Source organism: Martes martes (assembly GCF_963455335.1).
Source record: "Martes martes genome assembly, chromosome: 10".
Classification (NCBI taxonomy): Eukaryota; Metazoa; Chordata; class Mammalia; order Carnivora; family Mustelidae; genus Martes; species Martes martes.
In genome coordinates, this window is record NC_137898.1 from 10910653 (window position 1) to 10923176 (window position 12524).

Consider the following 12524-nt stretch of genomic DNA (forward strand, 5'->3'; position numbering starts at 1 on the left):
CTTATATTGCTGTGAATGGACCATTAAGGGCAATTGTGAGAGCCCAGGAAGAAAAAAGGAGAGCCAGAGATAAAATCTCAGTCTTCTTAGAGAATATCTAAGTAATCCTGAATGAAATGTTGGTGGAAATATGAAAGATAAAGGTCATTCTGATGAGATCTCAGACAGAAATGAGGACCGTGTTATTAGAAACTAGAAGAAAAGCAATCTTGGCTATAAAGTGGCAAAGAACTTAGCCAAATTATATTTGTGTTCTAGTGTTTTATGGAAGGTAAAACTTGTAATAGTGAATAAAGTGATGGAATTTCATGTAGTAAATGATATTAATAACAAATAACAAGTATTTTGTGAAATAAATAATGAAATTTAGCTGAAGCGATTTCTAAACAGTGCTGAATGTGAGACTTATCTCCTTCGGACAGCTAATAGTAAAATGTGAGAAGAGAGAAATTACTTAAAAATGGAATTGTTAAGCAAAAAGGAAACAGGACTTAATTGTTTGGAAGATTCCCAGTTTAACCATACTGCAGAAAATGAGAACACTAAGAGTCTGCCCAAGTGACTTTTTTGATGAAGAAATTGGTATAGATCAGCCATCTCAACAATACCAGAACCTGTTCTCCAAAACAATGCAAAAAAGACAACAAAGGTGATTCAGAGAGCATCAGGGCTGCCACTCCTATATTGCGCCCAGAGTAAAGGGCCCTGGGAGAAGAATGGTTTTGAAGGATAGGACCACCTCTCTGGTTTCAAGCTAAGCCAGGATGCCCCTTCTCAGTGTCTCCAAGGTGGGCCACTGCAGAGAGCTGCTGCATGACTGCAACCAGCTGAGCCATGGGATCATGACCACCTCCACCGAGATTTCAAAAGACAGTGCTTCCCCGACAGAGCCATGGGCTTGGGACCCCAACCCAGAAGAGCTACAGGCATGGGACTCCTGCCCAGGAGAGCCACAGGGCTCAGGCAGAGAGCTGCTGCAGGGGTAGAGCTCAGGTGAAGAGCTACTGTGGTGCCTTCACACTGAGCCACAGGGAAGATGTCACCCCCCAGTGAGCTTGGAAGTCAGAGCATTGAGCCAAAGAGGATTATTCTTGCCTTAAGGTTTGTTTTGCCCTGTTCAGTTTTAGACATAAGTGAGACTTGAACTTCTTTTATTTTTTAAATTAAAAATTTTTTTTTATATTTCTCCTTTTTGGAAGAATACACCATTGTATTTTGGAAGTTTAGTGTCATAACATGTTTGGTTTCATAGGTTCACAGCTAGAGGAAAATTTGCTTCAGGATGGATCATATGTCCAGTCTTACCCCTATCTGATTTAGATGATACTTATATGAGACTTTGGACTTGACTTTAAAGTTAGTGCTGAAAAAAGATAAAACTTGTGGGCCTATTGGGATAGAAATAATATATAAATAATATATGAAAAGGACATGAATTTGGGGAGTGGGAAGGGATGGAATACTATAGATTGAATGTGTTTCCCCTAAATTTGTAAGTTGAACTTAATCCCCAGCGTGATGGTATTTGGAGGTGGGGCCTTTGGGAGGTGATTAGATCATGAGGGTGAAGCCCTTATGAATGGAATTAGTACTTTTATAAAAAGAAACCCAGACAGTGCCCTTTCCCGTCCCTCCATGTGAAGACACAGTGAGAAGATGGCATCTATGAACCAAGAAGTGGGCACCCACGAGGCTCTGAATCTACGAGCACTCTGATCTTGGACTTCCAGCCTCCAGAACTTGGAGAAATTTTTGTTATTCAAGCTACCTAGTCCATGGTATTTTTGTTATAGTAACATGAATGTACCAAGACTATAGGCCAGGAAATTTGAGCTTTCCTCTACAGACAAGTGAGATCTATGAAAAATTTTTAAACTATATGACAGCAGCTGACACTATCTTTAGCCAATGCTTCCCATTCTTCCCTTTTTTTTTTTTTTTTTTTTTTTTGAGAGTGGTTGACATTACAGACCAATCTACTGAGTCCTGTCAGCCTGTGCCCTTTCTAAGGTCATACACAGAGTCAGAATAGACTACTTGTTCTATTTGATGAAGTGATTGGAATTCTGAGTGATTAAATGACCTAATTATGGTTGCCTCTTTGATTTATGGCTGGTCTAAAATGAATCTTCATGTTCTCTTATACTACACATTGTCATTCCCACCTTCTAATTGGTTTTCACATCTATATTTTATCACTATTAGAAGGGTATTTATGTGATACATTTTTACTCATCCTCAAACTTTTGTTTCATTTGAATTGTAATTTTTTTCATTTGTTAAAAGATTTAGAAGCATGAATTATAAGTTCTTTAACTTTATTCAAGATTTTAAGTGTATAATTTTAAATGTACTCATCGGTGATTACCAGGTGCTGGATAAGTTTCCAAAGTCTTCTCAAGTAATACTTATAATATTCCTATGAGGTTATTTGAGAGAACTGAGTTCCAGCCAGTGTCTAGGAGTCATATACTGCAGTTGAATTCTGGATCCTGTGCTTTTCTCTCCATCTAATCTATCCTAATTTCTAATACATGCTTCTTTATAATAATCACTTCACGACCTTATTCCAGGGTGGCTATCACTAAAGACTATATAAAATAATGCTTTGGGCATGGTGATTGGCACAGAGAAGTTAATCCATAAATATTAAGTATTCCCATTCTCTTTCCTTTTTTTGAGTTCAGAGTGCATATTACATAGTACCTTTGCATTCTCTGCTGTACCTTGCAGAGCATAATTGCTATGCCATTAAAAAGCCCTTTTTGTGGAATTAAATTGAGTAGTTATTCAGTGTGAGTAATTTGTTTTAATATTGCTCCTAAAGGGTTTCGTACTGTCCTGTGGTTGTGTCAAGAAAAGAACAACACATCAAATACCTGGGCTTAGATAATATAATAAAAATGCAAGCTTGAGATGAAAAATTATAAAAGTTGATGCTCATTCATGATTAAAGAAGTTCCCTACAAATGAGGATAAATTTAGTTTATGAAAACCCTATAGGTAACATCATATTTAAGGGTAAAATGTAAAACTTTCAATCTATGGTTTGGAACAAAAAAAGATTGGCTATATTCAGCATTTAAAAAAATTGTACTGGAGGCTCTACACAGTGCAAAAGTCAAGAAAAATAAGGAATAAAATTTGTAGATACAAATGTTTTCATTTACTAGTATAACCACTATCTACTTAGAAAATTCTAGGAAATCTATATAAATGCTACTAGAATTAATAAGTTTATTAAAGTCTTAGTATGCCGGTATATAAAAATAAATTGCATTTCTATATGTAGGAATAGATATTAGGAAAATAAAGTTTTAAAATACATGTACAATAGCAAAAAAAAACATGAAATAGGGATAAATTTAACAAAATATGAAAACTACAATATATTGCTGAGAGAAATGAAAGGAGATGTAAGAAAATGTAGACATATTCTATGACATGGGCAAGCAGACTAAATATCACTAATAAGTAAATTTTTTCCTAAATCACTTATAAGTTTAGTGAAACTTCAATCAAAAGCCTAACAACATTTTTTTAGGAATTGATAAACTAGTTCTAAAACTTAAATGGAAATCTATAGGATGTAGGCTAGCCAAAAATGATTTTGAAAACAACAAATTTAGAAGATTGACACTATCTGATTTTAAGAATTATTCTAGGGGAACCTCAGAGAAGAAAGCAGAATAGGAAGCTCCTGGAATCTGCCTGTTCAGAGACAACAATTGTACTGGTAGAAGCACTCTGAAATAACTATTCTGCAGCTCTGGATTTTATGTGTGAACACTTGCAGCTTCCAGATGGAAGCTTGGCTGGTAGATTCATGGCTTTTGTCAGTCACTTTAAACCTTCAGCTAGGTAGTGACTACTTATCTCCCACTCCAAGTCCCTGACAGGCAGCTGGGAGGTGGCAACCCATGCTGTTGGAGCCAGGGTAGGCAATTAGGGTCATGTTTTCCAAATATCAGGTTTTCTGTATTCTTACTGTGGCTTGCTGCTTCTGACAACTGATATGTAGGCACAGAGGCTAGATGCCATTATTTCAACCCATATTGGCTGAAACAGCTTCTAGAGGAAATTATTCAACTTCCAACTATTTTTGTTTGTTTTTTTTTGGTTAATTTTGTTTTCTTGATATTTAAGAACAATGGTATTTATGGAAGAATGTAGAAACCCACCATGCATCCCCAGAAAATGGTGCAGGATCAGAAAAGACCTGAGAAGACCTGAAGCTTTCCTCTCAGGCTTATCTCTGGCACAGAGATGTTTTACAACAATAAAAACAAACAAACAAAACCGCCCAGCAAAACCCTAAGGCACAAAACTCTGATTTCCAGAGTTAACACATTATAAGATTCAAATATTGACTTTTCAATAAAAGAAATCTCAAGGTATACAAAGAATCAGGAAAGTATGGTCTATTCAGTGGAACAAAACTAATGAACACAAACATACCCAAGAAAGCCCAGACTTCATGTTTACTAGACAAAGACTTTCAAATAACTCTAATAAGGATGCTAAAAGGGCTAAAGAAAGTCATAGGAAAATGATGTATGAACAAAATGAGAATATCAATAAGGAGATGTAAATTATAAAGCAGAACTCAAAGGAATTTCTGGAGCCAAAAAGTACATTAAAATATACACTAAGGGGTTCCAAAACAGATTTGAGGAGGCAGAAGAAATAACCAATGAACTTGAAGATAGAACAATTGAAATTATTGAGGAATTATTGAGGAACAGAATAAGAATTTACAAAAGTGAACAGAGCCCAAGTGTCTTGCTATAAGGCATATAGAAAACAAAAAATGGTAGAAGTTCTTCTTTGCTAGTATTTACTTTAAATGCGAAAGGTTTAAACTCTCCAGTCAAGAGACAAGGACTGGTTAAATGGATTAAAAAAAAAAAAAAGAAACAGTTCAGTTATATACTGTGTACGAGAGACTCACTGTAGATCCAAAGGCACAAAGAGATTGAAAGTGAAATTATTGAAAAATTATTTGATGCCAATAGCAACCAAAGGAAAGCTTGGGGAGGGGCTATACTAATATCAGATAAACTTTAAACCAAAAAAATTATAGGAGACAATGAAGGATTTATATATTCATACAAGTTTCAGTAGAAGATGAGGATATAACAATTATAAACTTCTACCCATCTGATAACAGACCCTCAAAATATATGAAGCAAAATTGGTAAAGTGGAAGAGAGAAATAGACTATTCGACAAGAATAGTTGGAAGCTTCTATACTCCACTTTCAAAATTGGTAGAATGACCAGACAGATGATAAGTAAAGAAACAGAGGGCTAAACAACACAGTAAATCAATTAGACTTGACAGAACATTCCAACCAACAACAGCAAAAAGCACATTCACGTGGGATATTCTTCAGGATGGACTACATATTATGCCACAGAACAAGTCTCGATAGATTTAAAAGATACTGTACAAAGTACCTGTTCTGTCCATACCTGGATGAAGATAGAAACTAATAATACAAGGAAAACTGAAAAAAATTCACAATCTTTTTTTTAAGATTTTATTTATTTATTTGACAGACAGAGGTCACAAGTAGGCAGAGAGGCAGACAGAGAGGAGGAAGCAGGCTCCCTGCTGAGCAGAGAGCCCGATGCAGGGCCCGATCCCAGGACCCCGGGATCATGACCTGAGCCGAAGGCAGAGGCTTTAACCCACTGAGCCACCCAGGCGCCCCCAAAATTCACAAATATTAAAGAAGAATTAATACTATTCCTTCTCTTAATGCTTCTAAAAAACTGAAGAGGAGGGAAAAATTTCCAATTCATTCTATGAGGCTGACTTTACTCCGATACCAAAGCCAGATAAAGACATTGCAAGAATAGAAAATTGTCAGTGTTCCTATCAAAATTCCAACAGCCTTTTTCTCAAAAATGGCAAAATCATTTCTCAAATTCATATGGAATTCCAGAGGGCCCAAGTGGTCAAAAAATGTCTTGAAAAAGAATAGTGTTGAAAGAATCACACTTCCCAACTTTGAAACTCAATCCCAACTACAGTAAATAAGACAGTACGGTACTGGCATAAAGGCAGACATATAGACTAATGGAGTCAAATACAGAGTCAAGAAATAAACTCTTATGTATGGTAGATGGATTTTTTTTTAAAGATATGTTTATTTGAGGGAGAGAGAGAGTTTATGGGAAGGGGCAGAGGGAGAGGGAGAGAGATTCCCACGCAGATTCTGCCCTGAGCATGGATCCTGACACAGAGCTCGGTCCCACGACTGATCATGACCTGAGCTGAAACCAAGAGTCAGATGCTCAACTGACTGTGCCACCTCATGGACAGATTTTTGACAAGAGTGCTAAGACCATTCAGTGGGGGAAAGGATAGTTTCAACAAATAGTGCTAGAAAACCATATATCCACATGCAAAAAATGAACTTAGAGCCTTGCCTTACACCATATGTAAAATTGAACTCAAAATGGATCAAAAAATCTAGTGCTAAAAGTAGCCAAATCTACAAAACTCATAGAAAATATTGAGGGACTTCTTCGTGACATTGGATTTGGCAGTGATTTCATAGATATGACACTAAAAGCACAGACAACAAAAGAAACAAGTAGTAATTGAACCTCATCAAAATTAAGAACTGTTGTGCATCAAAAAATGCTGCCAAGAACAGGAAAAGACCACTTAGAGAATGACAGAAGATATTTACAAATCATATATTGACTAAGGGGTTAATATCTAGAATATAAAAAGAACTCCTACAGTTCAACAACAACAAAACAACCCAATTAAAAATGTGCAAAGGAATATAATAAACATTTCTCCAAAGAAGAAGATATACAATCAATAGGTACATGAACAGATGCTCAACATCACTAATTGCTGGGAAATTTGAATCAAAATCATGATGAGCTGTCTACCACCGTATACCCATTAAGATGGTTATTATAATGAAAAGAAAGGAAATAACAAATGTTCATGAGGATGTATGTGGAGAAATTGGAACCCTTGTTCACTGCTGATGGGAATGTAAAATGATGCAGCCATTGTCAAAACGTTTTTGCAGTTTCTCCAAAGGTTAAATACAGAACTATCACATGACTCAGGAATTACACTCTTAGATATGTATCCAAAATAATTGACTAGAACAGATATTTGTACACCAACATTCTTACCGGCATTATTCACAATAGCCAAATGGTACAGAAAAGCGGTGTCCATCAATAGTTGAAGCTAGACAAAATGTGAAATATACACAAAATGGACTACTGTTCATCTATAAAAGGAATGAAATTTTGATAGATGAGTATGAATGAACCTGAAAAACATTATGTTTAGTAAAGCCAAACAGATACAGAAGGATAAATATTATATGATTCCACTTTTATAAATTATTTGAATAATCAGTAGATAATGGAAAGTAGATGTAGAGACATAAAATAGACTAGGAGCTACCAGGGGCTGGAAGGAGGAGGAAAGGGGCATTATGTTTATGGCACAGAGTTTGTATTGGGATAATGGAAAAGTTTGGGCATAGATAGTAGTGACGGTTACACATCATTCTGAATATATTTAATGCCACTGGATTGTATACTTAACAAATGGTTAAAATGATAACTAGTATGTTATGTATATTTTATCACAATAAAAAAAGGTTACTATACTAAAGCTGCAGAAATTAAGACAGTGTGGAATATGTGGAAGAATAGACATATAGATCAATGGGACAAGGTAGCATCCACAAGAGACCTATAAATAAGAGGTCAGTTATTTTCAGCCAAGGTGCCAAGGTAATGGGGGAAACCAATGCATTTGCAACAAATGGCATTGGCACAGCTGGGTATCTCCATGGTGGGGGTTACATGAACGTCTTACCTCACTGCTGCATAGCATGTAAAAGTTAACTTGAAATCTGTTACAGACCTAAACACAAAAGCTAATTCTACAAGAAAATAGAGAAGAAGATCTTTACAATTTTGGTATAGGCAAAGCTTTGTTAAAACACAAAAAGGACTAACCATAAAAGAAAATAAATCATAAATCGGACTTGAACAAATTCGTTATTTGAAAGAAACTATTAAGAAAATAAAAAGGCAAACCAAGGCTGGGGAAAATGTTAGCAATACACATATCTCAAAAAAGGACTTTTATTAAGAATCATTTAAGTTCTTATAACTCAATAAGATAATGTAATAAAAGTTGGCTAACGATTTGAACACACATCTCCAAAAAAAAAAGAAAAGATATACAAATGGACAATAAACACAAAAATAGTCATTGACAATTGTCATCAGGGAAATGCAAATTAAAACTACAATGAGATTCCACTATATGCCCACTAGAAAAGCAAAGTTATTAATATAACTGGCAATTCCAAGTGTCCGTACTTATATAGAGCAACCCGGCAGGAAGAAAAGGAGTTATATCTGAACAGGGATGACTGGATAGCAGAGAAGACAGGAAAAAGAAGCGTAGTTATCTCAAAAGGTAGAGTGAACCATCAATGTTATATACCTCTCATATATTGCTGATAAGAATGCAAAATTTTTTACAGCCGCTTTGGAGAACTGTTTGACATTTTCTTACAAAGTTAAAAGTCCCCTTGCCATCTCACCTAGCAACCAAATCCAAGATACGATGCTCCAAGAGAAACAAAACCACATGTCTACACAAAGACATGAACTCAAATGTTCATGGCAACCAAGTGCCCATCAGGAAGTACATGGATAAACAAGCTGTGGCATGCCCTCACGTAAAAGGAACACAGTGTTGATACATGCAACATCATGGGTGAAGCTCATGAATGCGTTGCTTGGTGAAAGGAGCTGAGACACAAAAAAGAAGACTTATTTATAATCTTATTATAATTATACTTATTTATAATTATATTTAATTATATTTATTAATATATTAATATATATTTAATTATATTATATATTATATATAATATAATTATATTTAGTATAATTATATTATAATTATACTTAATTATAATATAATTTATTTATATGAATTTGAAAAAGTAAAAACTAATCAAGACAGAGATACTGACTGTGAAGAGGTTCCAGAGAATCTTTTGGAGTGACAGGAATGCACTAAATACTTTTTTAATATTTATTTATTTATTGGAGAGAGAGAGAGAGAGAGAGAGAGAGCACAAGCAAGGGAACAGCAGAGGGAGAGGGAGAAGGAAGCTCCCCGATGAGAGAGCCCAGTGTGGGGTGGATCCCAGGACCCAGAGATTATGACCGGAGCTGAAGGCAGACACTCAATCAACTGATCCACCCGGGGGTCCCAGGAATTCACTATCTTGATTATGATGGTAGCAAAACAGGGGGTTATAATTTGTCTTAACTTCTTGAATTAGGTATTCTTTTTTTTAAAAAGATTTTATTTATTTATTTGACAGAGATCACAAGCAGGCAGAGAGGCAGGCAGAGAAAGAGGAAGGGAAGCAGGCTCCCGCCTGAGCAGAGAGCCCTATGCGGGGCTCAATCCCAGGACCCTGGGATCAGGACCTGAGCCGAAGGCAGAGGCTTTAACCCACTGAGCCACCCAGGCGCCCCTTGAATTAGGTATTTTTAAAATGGGTGCATTATACTGTTAGTAAACTATACTTCTATAAAATTAATGTAAAAAAGAAAAAAAACCCGCCTAACCCAGGGCGTGGAACTGTTTTTTGGGATTCAGAGAACAGGTTCTGGAGCCTCTTCATTTTAGTCAGAACCCTGATGTTCTGTGACACCAGAGAGGGTGCTCTTTGTGCTTTAGTTCTTTCATAGGTCAAATAGGGAGTCTTGATAGGTTTGATAAGTATCACTGTTAAATATTTTTCTTCTCTGCTTCCGCTCTGGTGAGGGGATTGTCTCACACACCCTTATGGCGTAGGAATAAGCTCCTCATGACATAATAATATAGGTTCTCATTAAGTCTGTTTCTCTTCATTTATTTTGCCAGGGAGATAAGGAGCTGTGTCTGAACAGAGTCTACCAGATATCGTAGAGGGCAGGAGAATTAAGCATCGTTATCTCCAAGTGTGGAATGAGCCATCAATGTTAAGCTTTTCTCTCTTTGACCCTCTTCACCTTAGAAGTTCTAGTTCAGCATCTGAGAATACTGCTCTGGCAACTAATAGACCAGAGGTCATCTTGCAGCATCCCAGCAGGAACCCATTCGTCTAACAACACTGAACGCACCTCATCAGAGTTTGTCCAGCACTTGCTTCTGAAGGAGGCGATAGTCACCGCGATGCTGAGCTCCACTATGCTGATGATCAGTAAGACCGACAAGATTCCCTGCAAGTAATGAGGACGGCGTTTGGAATGAAAGCTCTATCATTTTAAAGATATAAGCCAAAGACTATTTATACTGTATGACCAGTTAGGGGAAAACCCACATTTTATATGCTCCCGTAGCCATCAATGATTGAACAATTTTCATCTTATGTCTTTTTGATAAGCAGAGATAACAAACTCCAGTGCTTATAGGAGCCAAGCAACCATCCCAAATGAGTGGAACAGTTAGGAGGGGAGACAGTAGAGAATAAGGGTATTCCTAGAATGTGTCCATTAATCAGTTCTGAGCAGTAGTTAACCACGTGGGAACATGGGCCCTGTGATGTTTTTTTTCTTTCCTAAGGAAGCTGGATATGCATATTTTTAATGTGAAAATTTCCAGCTATTCATTGACTTGTGTGAACCAAATAGAACATAGCTGCAGGCTGGATATAGCCCACAGATTGCTGTTTTGCACACTCTGCTTTAAGTTAAGAGCTCGATCAAAAAGCAGGGTAAGAAGCAGCGTGGTGTCCAGAAAGCCTGGGCTGGGGCACTGTAAGAACTGGGTGCAGTCAGGCCATACTTAATCTGGTCAAGTAACTGGGTCTGTCTGAAACTTGGTTTTGCTGCAATGCCTTCAGAGGCTTGGGTATTCTTCCATTTGTCGGTAAAACTGAGATGTATGAAGTGTCTACTATAAATTTGCTGTTGGGGAAGATAGACCCACCCCTGGCCATTGTGGAACTTAGATCATAATAAGGGAGGCAGACAGTGGAAAATAATTAGACAATTGTTTACTTAACTAAGTTGTGATAAGCGCCATGAAAAAGTATTGGGAACTACACCCTACTATAATGGGAGATCCCAACAAGCCTGCACTGGGAGGGGTAGAGGGCAATCAGGAAGGACTTCTGAGGTTCAAGAACAAGGAGGAGTTTTAATTGGGGGGTGGTGGGTGGAAAAGGGTAGGAACCAGGCCAGAAAACATTGGAAGCAAGAGAAAGCTGGTCTTATGGTCCTGGGACAGTGGGTATTTAACACATGAAGGAATCTGAGGAAGTGCTGGATGTGTGGAGTAAGAAAGATAAAGACCTGGAACAGTGTTGGAAAGGTAGGCAAGGTAGGTGTTACAGGGTCTTGTAAGCCTTTTAAGATTTGGATTTCAATTCTGTGTTTCACAAAAAGTCACTGTGTAATATGCTCAGACTTGCATTTTTAAATGATGGCTTTGGTCATGGTATAGACAGTGGATTGGTCTTTGAGACAGAGGTCCACTCAGGAGATGTCTAGAGCCCACTGTTCTGGCTTTTTTTTAAAAAGTTTATTTGTGACATTTAAATTAAACCAAGGAATAGTGGAGTCATACACGTGAGATTTTGGAACAGATTCTTCCTGATTCTATATACAGAAACTAATCCTGCAGTTGCCATCCGAGCAGAGTAAAAAATCTGGACATTTAACACTTTCAGTGTTTCTGAAAGTGTTTCTTCCTGATACATACTTCCTGATACATACTAACATAATGTACAGTAGTGGTCTCCTGTCCACTAGATAAAAGAGTAAGCGATTATAATGCTCTATGTCTTCGCCCAATTAGGACAGTATTATGTTCCTCATATAGTTTTCTGGCTTTCCTTAGTGACTTTTTTTGAGTCTAATTCTGGAATTTATCTCAGAACATATGAGCATTCTTTAGGCTTGCCTTTATGGATGATTGTAAGGATTCAATAAGATCTCGTATCCAGGAACTGGTAGCTCTTTTCTCTTTCCTTCTTTTTTGGGGGAGACACTTCCTGTGATTCTTTTTCACTTCAGTCCACACAGGTCAAATCTCATTAACATTTTAGGAACAAAGCCTTCAAGGTGTGGCTGACAGAAATAAAATGAAAGCCAGGATTTCATTGGGGAAGTAAAGGGCAAGGCCTTTTGGAGTCCTTGACATTCATAAAAATGATGTCATTGAATGCTTACTAGATACATACTGAAAACTACACCTACAGTTGTGTTTCCTGGCAATAATGAATCATCTCGTCTGCTGCAATGAATACAATTGCTACATTTGTGTAAAATAACTTATGTTCTAAAATTATTAGAATACCTTATTAAGTGGCTCAAACACCTGCTCCCACTATATTTTGTTTTTAGTATTAATTGGGTAAACTGTATTTTTTAAGGATTTTATTTATTTATTTGAGAGAAAGAGATTGTGTGAGAAAGGGCACAACCTGGGGAAGGGACAAAAGGAGAGGGAGA